Below are 6,906 nucleotides of genomic sequence, written 5' to 3'. Positions count from 1 at the left end.
ATAAATTAAAACAATTAACATAATTATCAATTTAACAATTCATTAAAATTAATTAGCAATTAATAATTAATTAGCAATTAATAATTAATTAACAATGAATTAATTATCAATACATATAAATAAAAATACATATTTACTTAATTACAATGAAATTACTTCCCACCCTATTCCCCTATAAACCCACAACCCGCTACAGAATTAAAACTCAAAATTAAATTAAAAATAATTCATAATTCATAAAAAACTATAATTAAATTACTTCCCACCCTATTGCCCTATAAACCCACAATCCACTACGGAATTAAATTACGCAAAAATTAACATAACATTAATCACTTTAAAAAAATTAAACATACATTACAAAAATAATATATATTTTTAACGCATATACCAGCATACATAACAGAAAAAAAATCGATATTATGGAAAACTATATTTTAACTTCGATATTATGGAAATCGATATTTCTTACCTCAATTTCGATATTCTATTCAACTATATTTTGGTAATTCGATATTCTGTGCTCTCTATATTTTTGATTCGATATTCTGGGCAGTCTATATTTTAGATTCGATATTTAGAGTGTTCACCATCTTAGAGATCCCCCCTGAAAACTAACCTACAACTAGTGTCCAGACTGAGTGGCTGCTTTCAGCTGCCACCCCCAGACATCTTTCTGGACCCCTGGGTCAAGAGCCTGCTGTTCTCTGGGGTCTGAAACAATGCACATCCTGGGACGAGGTGTCCAGCCTCCTCCCCCAGGATGGGCAGGGATCACGAAGGGAAGCTTCAAAGGCTTGCCACCTTTGTAAGCTTCCCCAGGCCACTTACTGCTCTGAGCAACTGATCCCCCCTGGTTCCGACCCCCAATTTGGGTGGGAGAACCAGCGGGAAAAACAAGTGAGGAAGAGAGGTGTGGCCACCTCTGCCAACCCCACCCCTCAAGTGGTGGAGGTGAGGTGAAGCACAACTCTCAGTCCATGCCACCTTGAAGATAGGTAGACTCAGCCAACCATGGACAGTCTCATGCCCCCCTCCCACTGGAGGATGGCATGTTACGGTGTTTACCCACCTCAGGGAAGGGACCCATTGGTCCCTGCCTTTTACCTACCTGTAACACCCCTAAATCCAATATTTAGGGGCACCCCTGAACCTTTCTTCCTCATACAAGAAGAAACTACAAGAAGAAGAAGGACCGAACAGCCGTGTAGCAGCTAACAAGAGGAAGATGCCCACAGACTTGGCCCCAGCCCAACCGGCCTGTCTCCACCTCAAAGCTGCTCCTGAAAAATCCTGATGTGTCCTGCTGCCAGCAACTCCGAAAACCCTGGAGGACCTGCCTGTCTTAAACCACAAAGACTTTGCCTCCCGTGAACACCAAATTTGTTTATCTACAACCTCTAGCTTGGCCGGAAACCATGAATCCCTACCACTCTGCATCCGACGTCCACGGCCCAAGCTCAAGTGGGGAAACACCACGAGGAGTTCCCTCCGGCGATCCTGACCCAAGATCCTGTGACCCCTGACCTGCTTTAAGCCTATAGCCGATGCCTGCAGTTTAAGTCCAGAAGACCCCCTCCCCTAACTGCGACCAGTAGCTGGTAAGAAGATGCGACCCCAAAAGGCACCACTGCACCTGACACCCCATGGCCTTCTGTGCCCAACCTGACAGTGTCGAACTAACCCCTAACTTCCCAACTTACCTCTCGAAGTGGTGGTCGCACCCAAAGACCTTCGTCCACAAGCCTGCAGTGTCTTTAAAAACCTGAGGCTCTCCATTGAAAAGAACAGGGTGACCGACGTCGAAACAACACTCTGCACCTGGCGGCCCTAGTGCCGCTGAGGGCGCACCTTTGGTGATAATTTGGTTCCCAATTTGCCCTGAGCTAAAGTCCTGGAGCTTCGCTCCCACAACCAAGTGGCCTGCTAGTCAGCAGCCACCAACCGGAGACTCCCTATCACCCATTGGATAACATTGAGCCTCATCACTCTGCACCCGGCCACCCTAGTGCAGCTGAGTGTGTTACTAGAGTGCATCCTGGACCCTGGGGGACCTCTCACTCTATCCCAGAACCTCTACTCCCACTACCAAATACTTACCTCAATACCGATAACACTATTTTCCTCCATAGGATAATATTGACTGTTTTTCTGTCAACAGTTTCAAAGTGTGGAGTTTGAGAAACTAAAGACATTCTTTAAAATGGCATCATCTAACAAAAATGATTTTATTTACCTGTTTTCAGGAAATGGCCCGGAGTAGTATCTTGGTATACTACTCTGTGTAAGTCTAATAATCTCAAAAGTTACTTACCTGCTATTGTACTAAAAAGCCTATTCAAGCCTATGTACTGCATTTACTAAGTATTGCATTTCTCAGCATCCATACTGTAAATCAAAATAAAGTGCATATATAATTATAATCTAAACTGTACTTCAATTGCAATACTACTCTAAAGTACCTATTGCTTACCTATGCCAGGTTTGCTTGCTTCTAGAAAATTAAATAACCAAAAGAATATTTTTATACAAAAACAAATGGTCTGAAGTTCAGTCTTTGAGTGTATGAATTAATTTGCTGACTGAGTGTGTACAACAAATGCTGAACACTGTCCTCTGATACTGCCTTACTGCTGGACCACACTACTACAACCAGAGAGTAAGGTTCTATCTAACTTTACCTTTGCCTACGTTTGGGTTCCACTGGATCTGTGCACACTATACCTCACTGTGGCATAGTATATATATATAGTGCCATCTTCCTACACATGGCAGTTGTGATGTTCCTTCACAAGCATAATCTGTGGAGCTGAGAGACAGCAGGAATGTAGCCCAACCTGAGTGCAGAAAGGGATCATGTGGACCACAGGGAGAGTGCTCAGCCACCTAATAGACATCTACCACTAATTCCCTTATTTACTAGAAATGCTGAATGAAAAGTCAGTACTGCAATCTTCTTGTCTATTGGCTACTTTAATCTTTTTGTGGTTGATGGTTTTTAAAACAATAATGTACCAAATGAATTTGTGTGTGTTTTCTAACAAGTTCTGGAAAATTGAGGGAAGGGGAGCAGTCAGTTTAATAGTTAATATGTGCTTTTAAATTGTTGTGCATGGATGCAAACCTTCTATGGACAAATACTTTGCTAGCTATGCAGACTTTGAAACTGTTCTATCCAATTTGGAAAATATTTACAATAGTTGTCAACCAAAGTGTTATTATAATCCAAGACTGTTTTATTTATAAACTGAAACTAAGCCACTGTCTCTTTAATGACTCCATTATTTAGGCATACATAGTTAATATTTATCGCTTGCTAGTGAAGTTAGTCCCCTGTCAAAATGAAGTGGATGCATGACAGTCAATGCACTGCACATAAGAGTGGAAGGGACATCAACCACATATTGACAGAGTACGCTGCCCGGCAAACCCTGAGGTCCAAGTCTATCTGGAAGTGCTCGTTAGAGGACATGGAAGAGTCTGCACCAGCAGTTTTGCATCAGTTTTCAAATGTAATTAGACTCACACTGTCTGAGAGATTGATCCCAAAATATCTGCAGACCCTCCTCACACCCCCAATTTACTACCATACAGTTGAAGTAGTTGGATTGAGCACTGCGAGTGTCCTAAAAGTGTATGAAAGATAAGTATTCCTAAAACTAAGCAGTCTGTCATTGGGAGGGGTTAATAAATGTTCAACTGGCACCCACAGAGTATCAGTCAGGAATCCAAATGAGACAGAGACATGAAAAGATAGTCAAAACTTTGTCTAGGATGGTTTTCATATAGATATTGTTTAGGTAGAAGACAGATTGTCAAGGTAAGTGTAGCATACAGATCACTGTACTCTTACTACTGACATATTCATAATACAAACACACACCTATATAACCAAGCATTCAGGGCCACCAATAAACTCTGCATACTTGTGGCACTTGAATGTTTTTACACAAGCTAGACAATACAAAAGGAAGATTCCCAGTGCTTCTTGGGGCGTGAGTGCAATGACAAAGCAGTCCACGTACATGGGTGAGAAGCTTTCTTCCCATTTTCCAATCCCGTCTATGGTGATTTATTCATGGTGGGTGTAATGGAATCCTTTGGCAACCCAGGGATTCCTAATGCCATACATTTCTCAAAATCGACAACCAGAGGATTCCAAGGGTGGTGTGACTTGCATGGACCTCACTCAATTTCCTTATCCAGACTGTTCTGCAAGCCTCACATTTTGGCTAAAATGGCATCTGTTAGGATCCACAAAAGTCCTGTCCCGCAGTGTTCCCACATTTCTCTCAATAGCAACTTATCATTTTAGCGTAACAAAGCTTTTGTTGACACCGTTGCTAGAAAAAAAGATGCTTTCTTGCACAGCACTTTTCCCATTTAAAAAACACAAACGATATACTGCTTTATTTTGCTTATTTAGAATACCTGGCATGTGGGGGGGGGGGAGGGTAGAAATGGGGAATAATGATCTTTTTACTGTCCTCATTTCTCCCTGGGTTAGCGCATATCTGTACTGTAACCTTCCCGCATTCTCCTCGGATCAGAGTTAATCAGGAATCATTACTTTTGCCTCATCAACACAGACTTACAGTCGAAGAGTCGACTCGGCAGAAAAGCTGCTAACATGGTGGCGGTGTCTAGAAGACACCACCATCCATATTAGCATTATGGCGGGGACATGCCTTTCCATGGCGAAAGGCAGGCTGGAATCACTCGCGGGGTCCATTGCTGGCCCCCAGTGATTCTGGGAGGTAGGGGGTGCACATGGGGTGGTACCTATGGTACCCCCCCCGTATTTCAATATACAATGTGGCAGGCACCACGCGGTGCCTGTCACGTTGTGCATTGAACTGCATGATGTGCATTTTTAGCATTGGCCGCCGCAATGTTAAAAATGCTGGATGCGCCCGCCAGTGTGGCGGGTGCATCCTAAAGGCCCCCATGGGACCCCCGCCCTTATGGCGGGCGGTCGCTTTTTGCGTTGGGATTGTCCGCCTGCCATCCTAATGTGCCTCTTAATATCCAGCTCATAGACATATTTCACTGACTTCCGCCAATCTCACCACATAGTAGGTTCTGACTGGCTCCACTTTCTGCAGATTTCCTTTCTTGCTAGCAAAATTAGATAAAAGAGTAGTTTAGCTTGATCCACTGTTATTTAATCTTCTACATCACCTTTACCTCATAAGTCAAAGAGTATCAGTGTTGGGTTTACCTCCAAGGTCATTCCAACAATTACCATTATCATTTTATCCACTCTTTTGCCAGAAAACACTCAGGGTCGAACAGTCGATGAACATATGTAATCATTGGCTACCAGTATACTTGCTATGTCAGTGGCGGCTGGCGACATTTTAAAGTGGCAAGAGTACAATTTTGTGATGAGTGGCCTGTGGAAAGTAAGCATAGCGAGCGAGCCAGACTGCCGTAATCAGGGTCCGGGGTGGGGGGTTTCACCCTGTGAAAAATTTGAAAAAATGGTGGGCAAATGGTGCACTTTCAAACAAATTTGGAAGCAGGAATGTTAATTAAGTAATTGTGGAAGTGTAGTTATAACATTAATGAAGAGATTTCACATGATATAATATTGCAACTCTTGTTCTTTGTGCACTGCTACTTGATACTCTTGTATTTTTGAGAATCCCTAAGACAAAGCTTTCCAAAGTGTGTGCCGCGACACCTTACTGTGTCGCCTCCACTCTGTGGGTGTGTCGCGTGACAATGACCCCCCCTCGTGTGTGGCAGCCCGGGCTCATACAGCTCCCGGGCACACAAACAGCCGCATCCGAGCACTTCACAGGTCATTAAAAGACCATGTGCATGTTAAAGAGGCTTTGTTGATGTTTCATCCCTTCTAAGAGCCCCTGCAGTGCCACCCTACCTACTGCTTAATGTTTCAGCACCCCCCACCCCCCCGAAATATGGCTCTAGTTGCGCCTCTGTGCTGGGGGGTGTCTGCTGCTGTTAATATGCTCTGTAGCGCCTCCCTCCAACCTGGGCCCAGCAGGCACCAGTCTAGCCTGCCAAGCACCAGCCTTAGCCAGGGCACCAGCTGCTGCGAACATGATTCCTGCTCCTTGACCTTGTCGGACACCTGGCAGTGGCAGCTTCAGAGCAGTTTCGGAAGGAGTCTTTGCTTGGCGCACTGATTCAAGGCGCTGCATCTTATTACTTAGAAAACTCAGGCGTTAGCAAAGAGGTGGGGACTCTGTCCAGCCTCAGGTACATGGGCTTTTTATCTTATGACCTCCGCATTTATTTATAAACATTACATCATTGTATGTGTCTATTTTGTTGAATTTATTTCTCAGTAGTTGCATTTAATAATTATATCACAACCAACGGCTCCCTAAAATGCACACACAGCAGAGGCAATGCTTTTCCAGGGGCGGCTCACGCGAGAAGTTCCTGAGAGAAGGAGAACGGCGAAAGGGTGCCACAGAGATATGGGGGGGGGCAGAGATAGAGGGAGTGATAGAGAGGGAGAGAGCAAGAGAGCGGGGAGAGACAGAGAGAGAGAGAGAGAGATACTGAAGGATGGAGAGAGGGGGCGAGAGACATACCGATGGAGAGAAACACAGAGAGAGAGAGAGGGAGAGAGACTGAAGGATAGAGAGAGAGAAAAAGAGAGAGGAGGGATAGAGAGGGGGGATAGAGACTGAAGGATGGAGAGAGAGGGTGAGAGAGATCCTGAGAGAGAGATCCAGAGAGAGAGAGAGAGAGAGAAAGAGAGGGGGAGAGAGAGAGACTGCAGGGAGAGGGAGAGGAGGGAGAGGAGGGAGAGAGGGAGAGGGAGAGGAGTGAGAGGAAGAGGAGTGAAGGGGAGACGGAGGGAGAGAGAGGGAGAGGAGGGAGAAGAGGGAGAGGAAGAGGAGGGAGAGGAAGAGGAGTGAGAGGGAG

Source organism: Lissotriton helveticus, chromosome 5_1, assembly GCF_964261635.1.
Source record: "Lissotriton helveticus chromosome 5_1, aLisHel1.1, whole genome shotgun sequence".
In the NCBI taxonomy this organism is placed as follows: domain Eukaryota; kingdom Metazoa; phylum Chordata; class Amphibia; order Caudata; family Salamandridae; genus Lissotriton; species Lissotriton helveticus.
Note: the sequence above shows the minus strand (reverse complement) of the source record.